At 34.8% G+C, this 24,671-nt stretch overlaps 1 protein-coding gene across 7 annotated transcripts in view; it reads left to right on the top strand.

Annotated features, from left to right (window-relative positions):
* BBS9 (Bardet-Biedl syndrome 9) overlaps positions 1 to 24,671 on the top strand; it is a 281,549-nt gene that overhangs the window by 141,777 nt on the left and 115,101 nt on the right. The window lies entirely within an intron of this gene.

Raw genomic sequence — 24,671 nt, 5'->3', positions numbered from 1 at the left:
ATATCACACAGAAAGCATTGAATTGAAGATGAAACTAATTTAAGTATATGTTGAATAATATTTCCCACATAGAATAAGAATGTGGGCAAGATTTCGCAGTGCACAATGATTTACATGAATGTCATGGAATTACTATTTTTAAAGGAAATTTCATTCATGTCCTTTTCTATATTCCTACTTTTTAGTTATAGTGGGAGCAAAGTTACACTTTTTCTGTGGAGTCTGAAGTTTAGCATCTTTGTGCTGTTGCAAGATATTTTTTTCCTGCCATTTTCCTCCAGAGAGACAGATAGATAGACTGACTCTTAGTAAACATCAGATACTCCTGGTGACTTGGAAACAGGTATTTTTCCCCATCTTTCTGCTCCAAATCTGGATTGGCTGTTCATTCAGCTTCATACTCTCCTGTGTCACTATGGTCTTTGACCTTATACCTTCCTTCTCCTTCAGCAGTCTTCACATCTGTAAGGATGTAAGGAAACTGGGAACTTATTTTGTTGGCTTCATGGATATTCTTTTTGATAAAGATTGGGGTTGTGTTAGGGCAATATCTTGATTATCAGTATTTTGCTGTCTTATATTATGAAGAATAATTAAATTCTTGTTTAATATAATATGAATTGTCTGTATAATGTTCCAGCAACTCAAAAGTCCTTGTTATGTACAGCCCTCTTTTTCATGGGCCACTATAAATGATCTGGTAAAACAGCTGCAGACTATGCAGAGGTAGAAATTCTATAAACATATATTAATTTACTTTAATGTTACACTGTTGACATATGTGGAACCTGACTCATAATCATGTGAAGTAAGGAAGTGAGGCAGAGTAAGTGTCATACTGGCTTTACAAATTTCTGTTAGTATTTCTTTGCAAAACTAAGATATGTGAAGGGCATTTCATTTGTTGAACTTTGATTATATAATCATTGTTTTTCCTTCTGAGAATTTTAAAAAGGTGTGAATAGCTGCAGTTCAACTTTTTCCACCTAAGCTAATAAAGTGAATTGATTTAATAAGGAAATTCTCTTCTTCCTATTCAGTTGACTAGTGTTATTGAGTTCAGGGAACTATGCAATTAATTATGATTCTGTTACGAAAAGAGTAAAATTTTTAAATATTGTAAACAAATTAGAAGAAATATTACTCCTGATAGACTTTGCATTTACTCATTAACTGTTGAAAGAATACAATTTTTGAAAGAGGTTGAAACTAAAAAATGTTATATTGAATAACGAGAAGTTCATTAGAGAGAAATACGTCTGTCAAATGCTCAGAATAGCATAGTATTTAAGTAGCTACCCTCCAGCAGAATGTCCTGTGTGATTTGAAACACTATGTTTGTCTTTGAATGGACTAAGAAAACCTGGAACTCTTTTTGAGAGTAAAGGTTTTAATGACACTTTTAAAACATGTTTGTCTTGTCATCTGTTCAGGTTTTCTCTGGCCAGTCTCTACCATGGGAATTAATGTGGCCTTTTAGAAGCAGATCTACAGGTAGAAGGAGATGAGGCTAGCAACATGACTTGTATCATCTCTGTGTTTCAGAACTAGCTCTGTGCCTGTACTGGTTCCTCATTAGCAGTTGGAGTGCTCTAGGTACATTCCTGGAATTCATCTGCCTGGTTGGATTTTCCTAAAAGAAATGAATTCCTATGCTCAAGACCACTCCTCAGTGTGAAAACAGTGTCATTAGTAGGGATAATAAAAAAATTTGACTTGCTGTTGAGTCCAGCTAAAAGCACCTGTTCTGTCTACATGTGGAAGAAGTTGAGAATGATGCTTTATAAAGGAAAACCAGTATAAAAAATAACTGTGCTGTTGAGTCAAGAACTCTTCGATAATGCCTAGAAAATAGAGGAGCACCTTTTCCCAGCCCTTAAAGGAGAGAGCTGGAATAGGTAGAGGAGAACAAGGTAGAACCATAGGTGGAGAGGGAGACTGAGAATTGTATTTGTTAAATACTGGATGGTAATGTAGGGGAAAGTTCTTCAGGGTGTTTAAGCTCCAAGCCAAGCCAAAGATGGTCCAGTAATTATTCAGTAGGGTAACCAGCATTAGCTTGAGGATTTTGTTCGGTGCCACTTTTTCTTAAGCTCATTCTTTTTTCTTAATAATGAAAACCCCTTTTTCCATAGCAACCAACTTTTAAAAAAATCTTTTAAATTGCCTAGGACCCTCCTAGTATTGCAGCACTGTAACAGTAGGCTCAATTTCTAGAAGTTTTATTTAATATGTTCAAGATGGTGTACCCTGAAATCTAGAGAAATTGCCTGAAGCCACATTGAAAAGCTGATGATTATCTTGAATTGTGCAGCTCTTTGAAAGATGCCTTCAAAAGTAGTAGTCAGTACTTGTAGTTAATCCAAGAGTATATGTTAGAGGTAGACCATGGTCTCTCCTGGGTCTGATTTTGTTCACTATTTTCTTTAATAGCTTCAGTGATGGAATATGGGCATGACTCTTAAAATTGTGGTTTTGCAACAAGCTTGAAGTAGTTTGAGGCATATTGGGAGAGCAATAATGCTGATCTTGATAAATTAGAGGAAGGATCTAAAGTTATTAAGAAGGTTTTCAGTTGAGACAAGCACCAAGGACTCTAGCAAGTAAGAATCTGACAAACTAAAATTTGAGAAATAATTCCATAAGCACTGTTGTCATAGGATAGGCTCATGGGGTTATATTGGACCATCAACTGAATAAAAGACAGCAATATGTTTTCACTAAAGGTGAATTCCAACTTTGGGTTGTAGTCATATGACTTTTAATGAGGAGATATGATTATTTCTTTCTATTCTTCATGAGTAGGATTCACTAGGAGTAGGATGAGGGGAACACAATTTAAGAAAAACCTAGACAAACTGAATAGAGTTCAGTTTTGATTATTCTGAGGGAAAAATAGAAATTTCAGGGGGGACATGATAGCTTTCCAGTATGTAGGATGTTCTTATATGAGTGATTAAAATTTAATCATAATCATTGGCTAAACATGATTATAACTGTAAACCACATCAGGCTATATCATGTACTGTGTTGCCTTTGGCAATGCATAAATAGCTGGATGAGAGGAACGGTGAGGGGTTAAGGGAGTAGTGCCAACCCAAAGTGTGGGTCAGTGCCAGGGAAGTGCTTGGAAAGGTGCTGTAGACCACCCACATTGTCATGTATTGAGTTTAATGGGTGTGAGAATTTATAGCATAAATCCTGATGACCTGCAGTGAGTTAATTCTGTAGCTTTTAATGGTCTCTTATAATATCTGTGTGTTGTGGAGGATTGCTTTTAAAACCTTGATGAGTATTACGTGTGGGTGTTCGAAGACTTGTTTAGATGTCAGTCTGATTGGAGCTCTGTTTACAATATTGCTCCACCCATCTTTTGGGAAGCTAGGTTACTCTTTGACTAGAATGCAATCCTGCTTTTCCTATAATAGTTCCTAATGTGATGTGCAAATATCAGTTCAAGGCTTTGTTCAAGCAAGGATTTTTAAATTTAAATAAGGGCTTTATTTTTCTTTAGATCATCCTTTTTCTACTGCCTTTTTATTTTTTAACTCGACTTCAGTATTTTTTATCTCTTGGCTTCATTAGGAGATCATTGTACTGTGCTTTAGCATGATTTACTCACATAGTTGAATATAACTGGAACAGTAGAGAAAATATTATTTAATATTATTTGACTGGAAAGTCAATTACTGATCTCCATCACTGAAATCTGTGGAATGCCAAAGACTATCATCTCCCAGATGGCTGAATCCTTAGAACTGAAATTATAAGGAAAAGAATGAATATTTTGAAATAGGAAATAGGACTTACAAGTTTTATTTAATATTTGAAAGTTATATAATAAGTTAGAGCTAGAAGGCAAGATGACTGCTCGTCTAGTTTTCCCCTTTGCATTGCAATGGCGTTAAGGGATTCAGAACATCAGTGACAAAGCTTATCTGAACTCTTAAACCATGAACAATATCTTGATAGCTGTTACAGTAGCTTAGTGTCCTTCTGGAAGATTTTCCTAATGTTTGGTATACATTGTTTTTCCTGAAAATCAGAGTGTTTTATTGTGAATATTGAAAATGGAGCTGGCAATTAATGATGTTCTTTAAGTGTTTAAAACTTTGGAATGTTTTTAGTACATTCCTCCAGTAACTTTTATGAGATAAAATGCTAGCATTCTTTTCATGAATAATTTTCAATCTTACTCTTTGTTTTCTGAAATGGAATACATTTCCTTTAGTCTGAGCAGGAAGTATATTGTACTATACTCTGCCCTATCTCAATTTCAAGACCCTTTTCTACCAATTTGTTGCCTAACCAGATGTTTCCCATTCTGTATTTATATAGAATCAGCAAGGTAGTATTTACTTGACTGCATATTTTGTTTTCATAGTTCTTTAATTTATCAAGTTGAATATAATTTTACTTTGTATAATAGTGTTTCTACCAGTTGGTTTATGAATAGTTGAATGCAAATTTTAAGGGCAATGTTCTTTACCACATTATGTATGTGCACCTAGAATCTATATTCGTACTTTAGAAGAAAAATTTTTCTAGGGTTTCTTTTCCTTGCATAAGCTTATAAAAACCTGTTTTCAAAATCCTGTGGTGGTTGGTATATGTGAGTGCATACTGCCCCTTTGAAAGCTGTTTTCTTCACTGGAAAAGTGAGATGAAACAGAATGTGTCATATTCCTTAAGGAACTCTCTGTTTACATGCTATTAAACTTGGGAAGACTGTTAATACTAATTGGAAAAACATGTGGATTTGAGATCCTGGGAGAGTAATATTAATTTATATATGAGAATTAGACATAAATATTGCTCCAAGTTCTTAGTACACTGACTGTATCTGAAAAAAGACTAGTTATAGTTTGATCTAAAGAAATAGGATTTTTGTTGTTGTAAATTCCTTTCTTACACCCTTAATTATGAAGTCTTCATAGGTCATTAGCAGAAGGGAGCATGCAGTATAAGTAAAATATTCTCCAACTTTCATAGACTTAAATTCAGAATATCTTGAAAAATGTAGTGGCTTCCATTTGTACTCACACAAGTTCCAGTCCGTGTTTGTAATATTATATTGATAGCAATTACTTCTTTTTTTTTTCCCTGGAGAAGTTGGAATTGTGTAGTTTGAATTTCAAGTAGCTGGAAGAAGGCACAGATACAGAAGTTGGCCCTGAGCCCCAGACAAGACTTTTGAACCACCAGCAGATAATTATAAAAATCATGCGAGGCTCACAGAGCATGGTTTGAGATATTTTCCTGTAACTTAAGTATTGTGAGCTTGAGACTGTGATGCATTGTCAGTTTTGTGTAGCCCCTCATGGTGGTGCAAAGAAGTGTATAAAAATATGGGTTGTTTCTTGCAGATGTGATATAAGTCCAGTGTTGTTTATTTCTGCAGAAGACTATAGTCCATAATGAGGTGTGAGTCTTATTTAAGATATTTTGCGTATATTTTCTGTAGGGATAAAATATTAAACTACTTTTTTGTTTTTCCTATAGTAACCCTTAAAATAATGTTTTTAATTTTTTTTTTCTTATTTTAGTTTCAATATATTGGGTATTCGTAAAGCTTTTTAGGACTGCTTATGAAATTTATGTAAGGAGGAGTATTCACAAAGGTTGTTGAAAGTACTTGAATGGATTTTGTAGACCTGAGCACTGTTCAGCACTGACTGGTGAAACTGGTGGTCATTGACCAAATTAGATTGAGGATTTTACTATCTTTATCATAGTAGCCCTCAGCTGTTTCCACTATTCCCTACCTGCTTCTATTCAAGTAGCATTTACAGAAGTGTCTATAGGGCATTGGTATCTTTGTATGAAGTATCTTTGAATTCAGGAAATCTAAACCTTAATAATAGTGCTTATTTATCATTGCAAATCACTTTGCTGAGGATTATTTTTCATAGATGTACCTGGAGGTTTTTACTGTCCAAAGCACTGTGTCAATTCATTCCTGCAGATTTCTTGGCACAGGCCATTAAATATGAAATTGACATTAAGTGACTTTAACTGTTGCAAGGCAAACTCTAACTCATCTTTTCTTAAAATCATACAGGTTGATCAATTAAATAAGTTTTTGGATTTCCCTGGGAAGTGAGTTGTTTACTATCAGTGAAAAAGTATTGTTTTGATGTATAATATAAAACAGAACTCCTCATTTAAATAGAAAGACAGTAAGTTTTTTCTTACATTTGCTGGCTAAATTTATTTAATATATGTATATGAAATATAGCTACTTATCACTGAAGTATTGCATTCATTATTCTTCATTTACTTACCTGCTCAAAACTTGTATTTACCTGTTTTGAAAGTTAATGTGTGTTTGCAGGTTGAAAACTTGTGTACTGCTTGTATTGAAACCAAAACAGATCAATCATCACTGTAAAAGTCTTTTTGAAATTCGCATATTTTTCATACTGCCTTAAGGCAAACATACATTTTGTAAAATACGTACTTTCTGTCTTCTCCTTTTAGTTCTTCCATCTAGTAAGGCTACCAGTATGGCTCTGATTTTCACCTGCCTTGGTTTTCCTCAATTGTTTTCTGTATTTCTCCTCTCTACATTTGGCTTCACTGGTTTCCTTCTCCATCCTGTACCCTTTGATGTCCATGCAACTCCATGCACAGTCCCTTCACTGTGATAGATGTAGAAAGTAACCTCATCACTTGCCACCCAAGGGAGTAAATGAATCCGACAGAGAGAGGCAGCAACAAAAGGGTCAGCTTCTTTTCCTGGTCAGACCTTTTCCTGGTCAGCTGTCAATCTGGGACCCCCAAAGCAGTAACTGCAGGGAAAATCCTGTGGTACCAGTCTGGATGTATCAGTCAAGGAGATTTTTACAAGGTTTGACTAAGACGTAATAGAGACTAAATCCATAAACAGTGCAATCATTGTGTATTTCTGTGTCCAATTTGTGCAGCTCTGCATGGCTGAGCTGTTGTGCCAGTTTAAACATAACTTTCTTCTCTCCGTCTAATTGCAATGATAATCACATAATGATAAGAGCAAAGAGGTTGCTCTAACTCTTACAGCCCTTAGCATTGTCATGTGCTCCTGTTAAATTGTGTTGGGTGAACTAACAATGAGACATCATGTAGTATATAATGGAACATGATACAATGCTGCAGCTTTAATTTGACTTCTATTTCTTTGTATTGAAATTATTTTTTTCAGAAATTTATCAGCTGTTCCTGATGGACAGCTCTACCTTAATATAAAAGCCTAGAAATAAGTGAATAATTATATATCAAACACTTCAAACTAATTATTTGGGTTCTATTTTTGAGACTGAAATATATCCCTTATCCTATAAAGCTGATTTAGTGAAAAGGAAGGGGAGTAGCAAGTCATTAGGGAGAATTTTGGGAGAGCTTACAGCAACAAGTTTTTGTGGTTCCTTAAGAAAAGCTTAAGAACAGTTTAGTGGAGCCAGAAACTTGATTGCTTGGCTCTCTGATGTGGATCTTTACTCTTTGTAATTTCTTTCCATTGTAACTTCCTTAGCTCTTTAAAACTTTTATTTCTATTGTTTTAATAACTTTAGTCATTTATGTGGAAAGGAAAATGGAACTATGCAGAAGTACATAGGTACTGTAATACCTATATATAAGCAGAGTTCAAATATGCCTATCTTGTGTTGTAGCCCCTATGTACACTTTTTCTTAGGTGTTTTATTGCTAAAAGACAGATTACAGATTAATAGATTGTGGTGAGCCTACAATGCATTGCAGCCTGTTCTTACATAATTTGGCTTGGTTCAAGTGAGCACACTGAAAACTGGAAATCTGAATATCAGACATGGGAAGAAAGCAGGGAACAATGAGGTGGTCTTTAATTTTAATTCACTTGGTCAACTTTCATCACTCTGCAGGTCTCAAATGATATTTCTCCAAGTGGTTAATTTTCAGGGATTGTATAAATAACGGTGAAGCACTGGAATTTTTTTTTTAATTGGAATAAAAGCACTGATAGAAAATATATGCTTTTTTTTTTTTTTTTTTCCTCACAGGGCATTCCAAGTTCCAGTGTTGTGATTAGGGGAAAAATAAGATGGAAGAGTAACAAGACACATTTTTTTGTAGGGTTGTGAAAAGTTTTTTAGTATGTTGTTTAGAACATCTCCCCTCCTCAATTGATATTACAGCTGGCAAAAACCACAGGGGAAAGGAGTACAAAGGTTAAGAAGGCTAAAGCAATAACATTTTTTAAAAAATGAATAATTTAAAGAGGAAAATGTCATGCATAATGAATAAAAAAGAAATCCCTCTTGAGATTTGGGATTCATTCATTTGTGGTACTATGAAATTTAGTTGGCAGCATTGCAATTCCAACTTGCCTCAACTAAGTACAGTTCGGATCAACACATTAGTGCCTTGGTGTGCACGATTCTATTGCTGGCTCTTTGCGTTGAAATCCATTAAATTTTAATATGTCCTACTTAGGTACAAGTGGTCACAAATGATTCATAATGTTGAGGTAAGCTTTTGGTGAAAATAATTGTCAGATGAAAAAATTTCCCCTAATGATCCTGTTTGTCAATGGACTTTATTTTCTATGTTGTTTGAAACATTTAGAGACCACAAGCAATAATAAATTTCTAAAATCTGTATTAATAAGGTAATTGTTCAAAACTATGGAAAAAGTATCACTAATGGAGAAACTGTACAGTCTTTGGCCTTCCATTTGAGAAGACTCAGTAGTAGCAGGTAAAAAAAGTAACGCTAAAACCTGGATAGTTATTTTAAGAGGCTGCAAAAATTATGCAATTTAACAAAAAATAAAGCCAAACTCTAATAATATAGTATAATTATTTTATTTAATGTATGATATTAACAAAGATTCAGTCTTGCATGTTTAGTTACTTTGGATTTCCATTTACCAGGTTTCTTGGTTCCTCTAAGCTTTTTTTTCCTGTGATATTTGAAGAGCAGCCTATGAGAACAGCTTATATGATGAAGTGCACTGGTATTTGTACATGAGCTGTAGGCATTTGAAAACCATAATTAGCTCTGCAGTTTGCATGACATTACTTTTCCAATCCCTATCTGGACAAGACCACCAAAAAATTACAGGGATTGTCTACCTTTCTTAAGTTCACCCATGGCAAATTATCCATCCACAAATAGTTATAAGCAGAGAGATGATACAGATGAAGAAGATATGTCAAGTATAATGAGTTACTCAGTTTCTTCTGACTGGGAGCAGCATCCTTCAGTTGGTAGAGATGCAACTGTTTACACATCAGGAGACGTAGCCATTTTTTTAGGTACCACAATCCATTTACTTGGCATTTGCTATTCTTCTTGATTTTCTGGCACGTTTAGGTTGAGTAAACCTGATTCTCTTATGCTGCCATAAATTAGGTGCACCTTAGCTGAATTTGCTAGTGTTACATTATTATAAACTGTCCTAAGCAAGTGTGGCCAGAATGAGATAGTTGTTTACATAATTATTTTTTTTATCACTGAATTGGTCTTACAGCTTTTGAAGGTCTGTTTAGTCTTCAGTTAAAAAAAATTAAGTGAATGTTTGGTCTTCAGTAAAAAAAAATAATTAAAAGCACACTTGAACAATTAAAGTATTGATGTTATTTTTTTCTTAATATTCAGGTCTTTTTAAAATGAAGGTGTTTGTATATGTAGGATTGATTTCATAATTTCTATTATGTAGGCACTATAAGTAACATGTACAAGTCTATGGAACTCTGTAGTTAATTAAGAGTATAAAGCTATATGTACATCACTAAGACCATTTACAGTGTATTTGCTCTTCCACATTACCATAAAGGAGTCCAATAAATCTAAACCTAGTGAAAATTTCATATTTTGTACATGCAGAACTGATTTTTCAATTACTTCAGACTTTTTCAGAGCCTAATCCAAATCCTGATGAAATCTGTGGGAGTTTTTCCATAGACTTCAGTAAGCTTTGGCTCAGACCCTCACTTTTCAATTTTTCAAACAGATTTGCCAGAAATCTGCAGAGAGCCAGGCACTTGGAAAGTTTTTACTTTCAAAGTACAGCTGGTTTTGAGTTGCATACAGGAAAGTTCCCAGTGCTTTTTTGAAACAACAAAAAAAAGAGTAGTTTTAAAGGTCTTTTAACTTTAGGTGAAAGAGTGGCTTCAACATTTGAAGCTGAAATTGCCTTGGGTCTTAGTCTAAGCATGACAAACTCTGTACTAGAAGATTTTTAAAATGCATAACTATATGATAACAAAGCTCTAAACTGCAATTTTAACCTAACTTTAGCTAAATTTTCTTGGGTTATGAGTTTCAGAGAGCCAGGGAGGGAGGTAGATGTGATTGGACATGCTGAATCTTAGAGAGCATGAGACACAGCCAGTGCCTCGGCAAGCATAACTCATGCCCTTGCATATCAGCCTAAGATTAAAATAGTGCTATTTTAAGGTAGCATCTTGGGCTGTGGATGACAGTCAGTGAGGTGTAGAATCTCTCTCAATTTCCCTTTTATTTTTTGTCTTTTTGAGTGATCACCTCTAGCATAGATTGGATGCAGATCTGGCTGCAGTAATGTTCCTAAGTAGCTATGTTGTGAATTGAGCCTCTATGGCCTTGATGGATTTTTCTTAGGGAGAAAAAAGGCAACATCTTCCTGAATCTGAATGCCTGACATTGTTACAATGCTGTGTTTCATCAGTATTAAACTTGCAGACTTTTTTTTTCCCTGGATTCTTAAAGAGTGAGAGCATGTTTATGACTGTTCCACTTTTTTGTGAGCAGTCAGCTGTTAAGTCTACTCATAAGCCTGGTATTGGTCCTTCAGCTAATGTTCACATGGTAAGTGAAGGTCCATAAATTCATGTTTCCCTTTTCCCTGTGTTTATTCAGACTTGCCCATCCCTAAAACTTTGATTTGGTATCTGAGCTGGAAAATGTCATCAAATCAAACATATGAGGTACTTCATGACTCTGGCAGATTTAATTTTTTTTAAAAAATAATTCTTTTTTTTCTAATTGTGTCCTGGGTGAAACACAAAGATGGATGATAACAGGGCATGCAAAAGCAAAGAGTTCATAAACTTGAATCCTTAAGGTTTTGTTTTGATTCAGTTACACTTTGAGGTGAAGATTTAACTCACCCTCTACTAATTAGAACATTGCTAAGGAACTAATAAAAAAGGAATGTGTAGTTAGCTATGTAATGCTGAGTACTTTTTTTAGGTTTGTAAAAACGTTCAGCAAACTGGTAAAAACTGCAGGCTTGATGAGTTTCATGTGATTATCATGGTAGGCTGCATATCTGGTGGTTATTTGCTGCGTGTTATAAGTGCAAATACCACAGCAGGGTGCATTACCACTAGCTCTCTGTCTTTTGATGAAAGATGTACTTTATTAATTCTGACCCTAACCAAAGCTTGACTTATTCCACTTTAAGAAAACTAGTTAACTGTAAATTAGAGATATCACCAAAAACGGTATTACTTCAAAGTTGGGAAATGATTAGGGGGATGTTCCACTATTTTAATTGAGTTTCAATTTTAATGACTTACTGTCTTCTATGTAACAATAAACAGCTGTGCCACACTGTGTTTCAAAGAACATTTACTCAGCCTTTAAATTTACCATTAGAGATCAAAGAGATCTTTGGATGTATATGGATGATGAAGGATGCCTCAATTCAAATGAATGGGTGAACAGAAATAGTGCAACTAGAGGTAATAAATATTATGGAAAACCTTTTTAATGTAAGTTATGTGGTGCTGAACTATATTAAATTTTACAGCTGCACTGAGAAATCTTTCGTAATTATCTTAAAACTGTATCAGAGTATTGATAAGCATGTGTTTCTCCTAGCACTTTTTTCAAGCAAACTTTTCAGTCAAAACTGAAGATTTTCAAAATTAAAAAAAAAATAGCTGGTGACATTCTTGAAACCAGTTTAAAAATAAATGGATGCTTGAATTACATATAGGAATTTGTGGAGGACATTTCAGGAGAAAATCTTTCTGAGTGATCAGACTTTCCAGTCTTAAAACCTATTTCAATAAATATGAATTAGTTGGGTTTTATTTTCTCTAAAATGGAGCAGCTTTCTTGTAACCACAGTAGTCATTAGGGGTTTTAGGTTGCTGTTCAGAGATGCTTAAATGAAGTTATGAACTGACATTATCATTTTAATCAGGTTGTTAATAAAGCATGGAACAATGCGACAGGAGTTACACAGGAGATTAAAGTTAGTGCAATAAATTATGTTAGAAATCCTGGGTCTGGTTACACTTTACCAGAAAGTTGTTGAGATGGAGGAGATTCTGTGGAGTAATGTAAAATACACTCCAGCCAGATATGATGAAGTAGTTAAAGATGTTAAGATTTAGCAAAGGTCATATTACGTGTTACAGACAGGATTTTCTTATGCTCTTGTGATTAAAAGTTCTTCTGAAAGTAAGACAAGTTCTTCTGATGCCTTTGGCAGTAAACAACTGCCATGTTTCCCTACAAAGGAACTGTATTGGCAGAATTAATACTTTGCAATAATTTCCCAGTCTGAGGAGAAAAAATGAAGTAGCTGTGCTTGGTTACTTCACTTAATTAGATATCAAGGGAAAAATGCTTGTTGTACAATTTTACAACAGATTTCTCAAATATTTCCAAATAAAAAATACTGGTGTCTAGGTAAAAAAGAGTCTTGGTTTTGGTTATTTTTGCAGCACACTAAAATCAGTTTTCTTCTAGCTTAGTGTGAAATTGATTCTCATGTGGATACGTTGATTCTCTCTGGCTATTGAATCGCATATACATGACATCATTTTGGTTAGTGTAGTTACAGTGTATATTGTAAAACCTGTGAAGAAATATAAGAAGTGTTGAGTTATACTACTCACAGTTAATCTACTCTGAATTTGGGTCCATGTTATGTAGAAGATATTCCTTCCAGTGTGTACTTTGTGATTCACTGTAAAATAGGAAGCTTTTTTTATAACCCAACTTCCCCAAACCAAGAAAACACTTTATTTGTTGTGTCCAATCATTCTTATTTAATGCAGGTATGCAACTTCAGCAGGCATGACCATCAGTGGTTGGAAATATGTGTTAAGGGAGTAATAATAATTCATTTGCAGACCTGCGGTAAGGTTATGCTAAGGAGAGCTTTGTTATGTCTGGCATGTTTGCTAATATGAAGGAAAGATCTTTTTTTAGGTTGCTGTTTGTCATGTTATATTTTTGTCAGTTGAAGAATTTACCTTAGTAGAAAGAAATAGGAATAGTTATAGAGGTATACACAATTAAGACTCACCATGGTAGGCTGCTTTAAGAAATTCTTGGCAGGTGCAGCAGTCTGGTCCTTCTGAACAGTGAAATAATTGTTTGATCAACAAGATAAGGATGAAATTCTGGCCCTATTGAAGTCACTGGGAGTTTTGCCATTGAATTAATTTAGGCAGGATTTCTCCTGTTTACTTGACAGTTCTCTGTTACTGTTCTGCTAACATCCATGTAGTGGTTGATAACCTGACTTAGCAGAATGCATGAGAGTGAACCCTGAAGTAGACTTCTTTTAAAAGAAGTACCTTCAGAGACTGAATTCACATCAGGTGGGTCTTTTTTCAGTGTTTGGACAAAATGAAGGTACAGAAAGTGTTTTTTATCTTAGTGCAGGCTTGATGTTAGTAGAAAGGAAAACGCAACTATGAAATTCTGTTCTGGGAAGAAAAAACCTAGAGGACTGCAGAAACCTCATTTTTCCTTGTAACTTTGATGCTATGATGGCAGTGCTATACTCTGTGACAAGTACAGAGAGAAAAGTTTTAAAAAAAATGAAAATTGCATTGATTTATTTCTATTAATTCTGACTGAATTGCTATTCCTACCAAATAGGAAACACTCAGCATGCAGCATTGATAGCTGTCCCAAACCCTTTGCAAAGACTGACTTTAGTAAATCCCACAAATTTGTTGAAATCTTCAAAGGAGAAGATGGTAAGGATCAATTGGGGAAGAGAAGAAATAGAATCTGAAAATACTTATTACTTTCATTTATAATTATACGTTGCATTTGTTGTAAATCAAATATGAAGAATCTAATGATATGTTATCAATTATACAACAGGCTGTAACAGAGAGGGTTTTCTGTGTAATTGGTACTTAACAAATTCAGCCATTTAGCTGGTACACAAAAGCCACAAGTGTTAGAGAGTTCATAGAATAAAATGGACAGTTTGCTTTAAGTAGCATTTCGTGTTAGAGAAAATGCAGATGCTGCTGCAAGATGTAATGTATTTCCATAATCAGTGATAGATAACAAGAATTGTTTGACAATCCATATCGTATGTGTGCACTTAAGCCATGGGCAGATCAATAAAAAAGCATTAAGACTGGTGCCAGTTGCAGATACTGTACCTTCAGGCTATTTGACTACATAATGGAAAATGGAGCTGGATTTCAGTAACTCTATTTAAGTAAATCACTACCTAGACAATGTCTTTTCCAATTTCTCTTTGAGTTCTGGATCATTTGGAAAGGGAAAATCTATATTTAGCCAGCGGAGTTTCCTTTTTAGCGTTTCTAAGACACATCTTTTTCTATTTATGAACAAAGTAATTTTAAAGTAAATGATGTGGTGTTAAAATCAATTAGTATAATCTTTCTCAAGGCTTTGAAAACCTCTAATTTATTGTCAAATACTCAGAAAGTTGAGGGATGTGTTGCATTCTATATACTGGTCTGATTTCAAAAATTTTCAATGAGGAAGAAAGTCCATTGGCTTGCAGTTGAATTTTATATTCAGCTGCTTGTTGAATATAAAATCATGATCAAAACTTGAAGTTTCAGAAATGAACAGGGTTAAAATACGTTTTAAATATATTCAGAGGGGACATTGAATCTTCAGTGTGAAGTCTTACACTCTTAACACAGGCTAACGTTGCTCTGCTTCACTTGGTGTTGCAGACATGACCAAATTAAAGCAAAGAGATAGAGAACACTTTTTTACCAATGTAATGTACTCTTGGCCTTTGTTTATTTTGTGTTTGAGGTCATTAAGCGTATTTTATGGAGGGGAGCCAAGACAGCCCAGCCTGTTTCAGTAATCTTGAGAGAAGATTACTTGAGGAGAATCATAATGCCACAGTAAGCTTGGCTATACAACAAATCTTTATATGAACACAGACTTTTAATGGAAGGAAACTAAGAAGCATGATGTTTACATAGTGGGATTTTTTTTTTTGGTGGTGGTTTGTGGGGTTTTTGATGGGTTTCATTTTTCATAGAAATTGTCCCACCTGAGGTTACTGTTTTTAATGAAGAAGTTCAGATCTTAGCAAGGTCTGGAGGAATTTTGGCACTGTTGGAATAGAAGTTGATGTTAAGTCCAGAAAGCCCCCAACCCATCAGTCAAAATGATATAATTGTTTTTTTCATATTGAATACTTCTTCCGTCTAATGACATGAAAAGGACAATATTTGATAATAGTGTTTGGAGTAAATTTGACTCTAAAATATTTTTAATAACTTTAGATATCCCACAGTTGTGGGCACTAAGAAATTGTTCATGCTGTTAATGAACTGCCAAAAGAAGTTATCACATATTTTGGGTGTGAAGTCAACAAGCTACAGTGATGATCTTTGGATGCCATATTTTTTGGTGGTCTTTGGTTTGCCACTCAGATACAGGTATTTGGACTAGTTAGTTTTTTTCAAGTAATGTACAAGTAGAGAAAATATAGCTAGTAAGTCAATGTAGTGGCAAGATAGTTTAAAGAAAGAACAGGTGGAGTGTAAAAAGAACCAGTAAAGGAAAAGTTACACCGCTGAAGTATAGGAGAAGCAGCAGGGCATGGTGTTAGTTTAATCTAATGTTAGTAGCTTCATAAAGTCCACCAAATAATTTAAAACATATCAAAGTTTGCAGAATCATCCTAGCTTTGTTTAAGAATGGCTTTAAACAATAAAAAACAATTTTAAATAATATTTGACTTTCCAGACCAAGTGGTGTTTATATCCTAGAAAAAGGGATACTATTATGTTCTTTTGGTCTAGTTCTGTAAGAGGGTATATTGAGTATTGCTTGACTGGGTTTTGATAGCAGAGGGCTGCAGGGGTGGTTTCTCTGAGAGGATGCCAGAAGCTTTCCCCGTGTCCAACAGGGTCAATGTCAGCCAGCTCCAGGGTAGACCCAATGCTGGCCAAGACCCAGCCCATCAGGGATGGTGGCAGCACCTCTGGGATAGTGTATTTAGGAAGGGGGAGAAAAGTCTGCTAAACTGCAGCTGGAGAGAGGAATGAGAGTGTGTGTGAGAAAAACAGCTCTGCAGATGCCAAGGTGAGTGGTGAAGGAGGTGGTGTTGGTACTCCAGGTAGAGGAGCAGAGATTCCCCTGCAGCCTGTGGTGAACACCATGGTGAGGCAGACTGTCCCCCTGCAGCCTATGAAAGTAGATGGTGGAGCAGATTATCCACTGGGATGTGGATGTACCCAAAGAGGCCTGGGCCCCCATGGAGAGCCTGGCTTGGAGCAGGCTCCTGGCAGGACCTCTAAACTTGTTTCCTCTCTTTTTTTGTTGATTTGTGTGATTGGGCAAAGCAAGCCACAAGATCTCTCCAATTTTGTGTTATTTGTCCAATACTTTTAGTTGTATTTGGAATAGTATATTTCATAATTTAGTCTTTATCTTGCTTTGTATGCTTTCCTTGAAGATGAGGTAGGCATTTCTAAATTATGTTTTATTTAAAATAAGGATTACAAAATATATATTTAAGTTGAAAGAGAGTTTCTCTAGCATGTACTGATGTAAAAACAAAGAAAAATGTGATTTGGAGGGGAAGTAGGGGCTCCCCTTTGCATACAGTCCTCACTTTGTACTTTAGCAGATTTCAGGGTATCCAATCACATCTAGAAATATAGTGTGTTTTAAAAATGTGTAGGCCCTTGTCCTGGTCAAACTACAAGATGATCCTTAAAAACTAGAGAATTAAATAAGCATAAGGCATAAAAGTAGCAGACTGAGAACATCACTTGCTCTGTCACTTAATTTATTTATTATCTTAGACAGTAGTAGCAATGTCAGCTTTTAAATAAAATGAAACAGAACAGTTAATCCTGTGCTTTCTCATATAAAAAGCCACTTTATTTCAGACATAGCATTTGTATTGTAAAAGCATACCTTGCTTTTAAAAAAACCCAACCAAACAAAAAAACCCAGAACCCCACAAAACCCCCAAAAACCAAAAACAACAAAAATAAAGACAACAACAAAAACTCCAATCAAAACAGAAAAACCACCTGAATTTGAGCAGAGCTCTCCATAACTATTCATTTAATTTTAGTGGACATAATTAATTTCATGACACTCAAATTGAATCTCTTCCCCCTCTCTGAAAAGTTCAGTATCAGGATTTCCCCCAGTTATTAGAGATTTTTTGAAGCATGGTTTGTCAGATCTTCAGATAACTTGTTTGATCACAACATACTTTGCAATTTTGTAAAGTCGTTTCTATTTAAGGTTTATCATGTGAAGCACATAAATCTCCTGGCTGCTTCTTAAAATGTTTGCAGGAGACATGACACAAAATGTTTTTATATGCAAAATTGTTTATCCCTCAGTTGTATCATTTTCGTAACATTTGAATGGTAGAGACTTCAGTAAAATTACGCGATTTACACAGGTATAGGTGTGCTACTAGTGCAGTTTGTAGAGTAAAATTTTATGAATAGGAAGTTCTGTAAACAAAGGAAAGAGTTCTGTCTATAGGATAAGATGTAATTTTAAACTATTATATACAGTTTTGTGCTCATTTCCTCCAAATAAACTAAATTAATTGAATGGTATTATGATACTTAGTGGAGCCAAAGTTGCCTTTACTTGATTTCTTTTAAAGTCAATCCCAAAGATTTTAATGCTGTAGAAGGTTGAGCTAACAGAAGATAATACATGTTTTTATTTGATCAGTGGAGTATACAGTGAATGAAGTATTAAATGCTAGTGAAAATAAAGTAAATATAAGTAATATATGTTTCCTTTTGCAGTGTTGGAGCAAAGATAGGTTAATATAATTAGATTGATTCTTAGCTCCCAATGAATGAATAAAAGTCATAGTTGACAATTCTGTTAAAACAACATTTTTAATGACTAAACAATACAATGTTATTTACATACATTATGTTCTACATACTATGGACAAATCTAATATTTAGGTACAGCTGAGAAAGTAGAAATTTCCAGTACATGAAAACAATGTTACCTTTGATATAATTTACAGAGAAGCAAGAATTTTCAGCAAAGGTTGCTTTTCAATTGTGGAAGGGAACTTCAATATTATTAAAAATGAGAATTCTCTTTTTTCCTTATGAATGCTTTGATTTTCTAAAGTCTTAGTGCCAAAAGGATCTATATGCAGTTTGTCTAATAAATCCACCGGAGAGATGTTGGTTTATTTCAACAACATTAAAAGAGGGTGCTTTTATCCATGTTTATTTCATCACTAGATAGATAAATAAATAGGTAAATAGAGAATAGTAATTTATTTATGTTCTAGGAATTGGATTCCTATTCACAATTAGATAAAAGGTAATTGGATAATTTCAGAATGCTAATAGATAAATCTGTATCTGTTTTGACCTCTATTCCATTTATTTTCTATTTGGAGGTGATGGAAGGGAAGGAAGAAAAGAAACCCCTTGTTCAGAAACTCCATCTCTGTGTTAGAATAAAGTAATTTACCTCCATGGTTCTTGTTCTGGGGTGATTCAATGTCCTTGCTCTCTTGGTAGTCAGAAATCTAATTTCTAGTAAAAATTAATTTGTGAACAATTCCTCCTTGTTCTAATAGTGTCTTCTATTTTGCCAGACACTAAGGGTTTCTGGCCTAATTGCATTATTGATAAAGATCAGTCTGCTCCATTTTTAGTGGTCTTAGCTCAGCAAGACTGGTCATCTGTTCAAGTGTGAATAAGGTATGTGGTTCCTATATGATCTTGGTAATCTTCAGCTGAAGTTTTCCAGGTTTATTTAACCTGTCATGGACATGGTAACAGGAATTGAGCTCAGTGTTCCAGATGTCTTGCTAGTGTCTTGTTCGATAGTGTTACTCCTTTCTTGTTCCTTACATTAAATGTTTTGAGGTGGATTTCAAAATTTTACTAGTCCTCACACTGGGACCTTTTCCTTCTGTCAGCCTGTGATTATTTCTGTGGGTTTCGTATCTTCTTTCATTTTCATAATACCATCATTTCTCACTCATAATATTAAAGCAACTGCAATTGAAATAAGATATTTCTGTTTTGTTGCTAAAATTTGACTTTTTGTGTACTAAATTACTTTACAGTAGTGACCAGATGGGCTCTTTCAATAGCCCATCACAATAGTGCTAGGAAGTATTACTCTACCAATTTAATTTTGTTTTTATGAGCAACATGCTTTCTTCAGTGCCTACATTTTAATCCCAGTTACTAGTCCACTGTCTTCTGTTATCCACAGCATATCTGAGATTACATCTGATGTCAGTATGTTTTGTTCCTCTATTTTCTGGCCCAGAATCATGCATTAGCATACATCCCAATAGCTTTTTCTTTGATTTCATTCAGTTTGTCATCTGGATTAGGCATAGGTTCCTCATCAACTGTTTCTGTCTTCCTACTGTTTTATCAAACATCCAAAATCCCCAGCATAACAAGGCCTCATGCAGCAAATTGCATTGTCTTTTATTTTTTGTTCACAGCTAAGATAAAAAACCCATTTTTACTAACCTGCATTTTTTAGCTTCCTCCTGTTAAGTGTTTTGCTTAGGCCTGTACTTACTGTAAACTCCCTGAAGATAAATAGTTTTTCCCCTGAATCAGTCAAAGACTGCTCACTCTGACAGTCTTTGCACTATGGTTGTGTGATGGGACAGTTCTGTAACTCATGGGTTACAGTACTGCGAACCAGGCCACAACCATTTTACAGTCTCTTCAGCTTCTGGGTGCAGGGAATTAGGGCTTGCTCTTCCTTCACTAGTAGGTCCAAAATTTGCGTGTGTATGCACATACATATAAATATATAGTGTCTGTATGTGTGTCTTCATAACTGAGTCTTCAACTGGAAGAAAATTTCATGTATGTGCTCTAGGAAATACAAGTGTTTTAAATGGGTATAGGAGTTCTAAATTTTGCTCTAAATTTTTTAGAATGATGGATACCAGAAAGGTTTGTTATTGAGACTATAAAAGTCAGTTTTAGTCTGTCTACTTTCACTGTATGCTGAAGAACTGTTAGAGACTACATAAAAACAATATTGTGAAAGTTTTGCATGCTCCAGAGATGCCATCTGCTCCAAACACTGTCTTTGAGATGCTCTCTATTGTATTGGCAGATAGAAACCAGAACTGACATTGCCAATTAATTTAAATATGCCTTTAGAAAAAATTATCAGGAGAGTGTTTATCAAAAGGAGCATTACCTTTTTGATGTAAATTAGAATAGAAGTCTAAAGGTCTAGTAGCCTCCTATACAACTGTATATTACCAAAACAATGCAATGCAGGCTCTACAAATTAAAAAGTCTTGCTAAAAGAATATATTTTGTGTAAAGTTATTTATATATTTCATATGTGCATATATCGAAATACATATATATGTATATTTATGCACACAAAATGAGTTTATCTGTATAAACCAAAACAAAAGCCTTGCATATTCTTCTTGCTCCCCAGAAGGGTAGCACGAAATTAGTTTGTTACTGAATGGACAGTGTTGTCCTGAGAATAGATTGATGACAGTATATTCTGTGACTTCTGCTACTGCTGTATTTGAGCATTTTGAAAGAAAACCATGTCTAAGTTATGATAAACAAAAGGTATACTTAGTGATATACTGAATATGGGGAAGAGAATGTGAGACCAGGTCAACAAAAACCACCAGCTGTTTTGTGAGGCAGTGTACTCTGAAAAAATAGTGATTTTTATGATTTTTGTTTGTCAAGTGTTGGTATTTGCCTTGAAAAATTCCTTTACAAGCTGATTTTTCTTTTCTGTTATGCTAAAGCAGATGGAAATCCTCCAAGCTCTAGAAAATTCAGTAAGTTGCCTCTCCCAGCACATATCAGAACACAAAGCATGTTTTTTCAGCCAGTCTGTGCTCATCAAATAAATAGGTGGTTGGATGGGACAGTTTACTTTTGTGGCCGAAGAGCAACTGTTGTCGTTGATCCTTTGTTCACAGTGTGAAACAAGTGCCTTTGGCAGATATTGGGTGGCATTTATACAGTTCACTGTTTCTGCATTCTCAGTCCTGAGTTAGAAAGGGTACTACTGAATGTTGATCTTGTGTTCTTGGCCGAATGTCCAATAATGTGTCTTTAATGAAAACAGCTGTTGGATCTGCTCTTAGCAATGTGTTTCCCAATGCCATTCGTATGACTTGCATACCACATGCACTGAACCTCATCCTGGAAGAATGGCCAAGACTATTTGACAGTTTAAACACCACAGTTGCTCCCATAAAGAGGTTCTGCTGCCAAAGTACCCTGAACTTTGTAAGTCAAGGTTTTATGAACTCAGGCGTGTTCGAAATATTTGAATGGGCTACAAGCTCAAACAGAAGCCACACAATTGGTGTGAATTATCTTTGCTTAGCTCTCCGTGCAAATAGTGACAACACATTAAAGGAAAAAAAGCTATGGAATTTAAGAACTGGAAGTTTTGTTAAGAATCATTTCAGTAAAATATGAGTAAATCAGAACAACAGTCTGGTATGTCTCTGTGTGCTTCCATTGAAAATATGTTTTGGTGATTTTCTATGACCTTGTACTACATATCCTGTTAGTATAATCTTTTCCCCTAATTTACTATTCTACTGGAATGTAATACAGAAATATTTTCCATTATTTTGTCGAATTTGGTTGTGTCAAGGCAGACAGAAAACAATGGAATTGTATGGCTGCAGGATTGCAGCCACTGTTAGACTTAAGTGATATGTTCTGAAATCTATGACTGATTATTTAGTGACTCTACATTCTGTAAGTGAATGTCCAAACTAAACCTGGACTGTTTGCTATTGTGAATTGTAATGGTATATGTTACCAGACACCCATTTAGGAGGAAAAAATAAACAAGCAAACTCACCTTTTCTCTGCCTTCCTCACCCCCCTCCCTGCCTTCCTTTCTGTCTTAGTCCACCCACCCCCTCTTTCTCCCTCCCTATTTCTCTCCCTCACTTTTCCCCTTCCTCATAAGTCGTCTCCCTCTTTCTCCTCAAACTCTGCAATGGAAATTTATTTGCACTCCTGGAATGTGTCTATTCAAATGATAGCCTCTAATCCAGGGGTGGTATGTGAATAAATGTTCCATGGATCTCATAGTACACTCAAATATGTATTGTTTTCTTTTATAGATTGTGTTGTTTTCTCTTCCATTTAAACAGCAGCAATAGCAGCAATAGCAGTACTTATCTTCAGAACCTGCATGCAGTGTTTATTTCAACAGGAAGGCTACTTTTTGATGGGCAGATCCTAATAAAATTTACAGGACTTGAGTAAATGTAGCTAACAGAATCAGTACAAGGAATTGATAAACACTTTTAGAGAGAATAACTTCTAAAGCATTAGACTGCATTTTTGGTGTACACTTTCCTAGAATTGTCAACAGAACAGAAAACCCAAGTGAACGTGGTTTTGGGTATAGCTTTTAGGAATGTCTATGAAATAATTTTACTCTTTAGATTATCTCCATTTTATAATGGTATGCATATGGATGCAAAACCTGCTATTTACAGAGATTCCTGCTCACATTTTGACTATCTTGCTGCCAAAGACTGCTCAGGAAGCTGTTTTTTTTTCTTTCTGTGGACTCTTGTAATAGTTAATTTCAGAGGAAAATAGAAACTTTATGCATAGTTTAGGTTGTGATTGAGTGGAAGAGAAAAAGGAAACTCAAATACTCCTTACCTCAAAATGACTTTTCATTTTTTCTGATGTATACCACTTTTGTTTTCCTGTTTTTCAACTTTTAAAACCATATTAAAATGCATAAAAACATGGTGATAGGAACCTGTAAGAAAACTGTCAGTACTTAATTTTTGTTCAATATGTGTTATATGTTTATGTTTCCTTTGGGTGTGGGTATCTTTTTCCAACTTAAGAACCAAAAGTTTTACAAAAACAGATGTAGTGAAAATAAGCAAGAGAAGTCTCATTTCCTTTGGTGAACAAAGTTCACAATTAGCTTGAGTGTAATTTTTTGCATGTTGTACCCTATCAGGCAGTTTTGTTGACAAAAGCTTGCTTTCTTGGATTTATCACAACTGATAAAAGATCTGTGATGCCAGACAAAAATTTAGCTACACAGAAAAGGGGAAAAGAGTGGGTCAGATGTAATAACATATTCTAGATGTTATTCCTGCCAACAATTAATGGGGAAATTCATTTTATGAAGCTCTGTTTACAGGCTGACATCTGGAGGACTTCTCAGCTTGGATCATTTCCAGCGTGTAGATTTATGTACTACTATTCCTCATCCTTTCCCCTTTTTTCCTTTAATATTTCACTTTTCAGATCTATACCATTCAGTTAATTGTGAATGAATGTAAATGATTTTGTTGCTGTGATTTCTTTTATGATTCAATGTGGATAAAAACTGAAAATAGTTGCTAAAACAGACATTCAGTGAATACTTATTGAAAGGTATTTAGAGATATAAAAAAATTCAGAGTTCTTGTAATTTGAAAGTGTTCTGATCAGAGAAGTCAGAATACAGACCATGAGTAGATCTTTTGAAGTATGAAATGAAAAGCTTGTAGTCCTAGCAGAAAAGATATTTTTTTTTCTTTTTTTCCATATAGCTGTCCTGAGTTGTAAAATGTTTTTGAATCACAAAATCCTGGTCTACCATGGTTCAAATATTATATTCAGTAGAGTATATTTGTGCCTTATCCAGTTTCTTTTTCAGTCTAGTGAAAGTTTGAAATTTTCTTTGAATGTTTCCCTTCTTTCAGTGTGACAATAGTGTCAGTGTGGTCTCCACACCTTCCTTCCTGTAGGAAATCATAGCGTGTGTCAAGGGTATCCATTGTTATCTTGAGGATGGGTACCTGTTCTGATTGGCACAGAAAATTTCTTGTTAGTTTCTTTGGAAGAAGTGGGTACCACTTGTGTTGAGGCAGGCTATGTGTGTGTGAGAGGGTCCAGTCATACTACCCAGCACCATGCATCTGAACAAGTTAAGGGACATTTAAACAAATTTGATTTAGAAGGTAGTACTGGTATTAAAAGAGCAGGGTAGAAATGATCCTGTAAGCCTCATTTTCTCAAAAAAAGGTGAAAGTACAACTATTATATTGATTTCTTATTTGATCACTTATTTAAATAATTATTGTCACAAAAATCCTAGTGAAATCCCACTCCACTGAGAACAGTGCTTTTAGCACATGGAATGCCTTTATGAAACAATAGCATTTAAAAAATAATTCATAGGAAAGCAACCATTATTGGCATCCTGGTTGAAGTAACTTGTAATTACTACTCATAGTATTGATGCTGATAATACTGCTCTGTGTGTTCTGTCTAAGTTTTCTTTTGATGTAAAATAGTATGTCACTGGTAACATTTCAGTCGTCAGTATTCTCAGTAAAATAAATTTATGGAAGAAGTTAATTTTTGTTTTAATTGAAATAACTTGTGATGGTATCATGACAAGTAAATCTCAATTAATCTCTCACGTTAAAATCAAAATCATGA

This window comes from Pseudopodoces humilis, chromosome 1 (assembly GCF_049639895.1).
Source record: "Pseudopodoces humilis isolate 2021_Gansu_Grassland_sample_001 chromosome 1, ASM4963989v1, whole genome shotgun sequence".
Classification (NCBI taxonomy): Eukaryota; Metazoa; Chordata; class Aves; order Passeriformes; family Paridae; genus Pseudopodoces; species Pseudopodoces humilis.
This window is presented reverse-complemented; position numbering and strand designations above follow the sequence as displayed.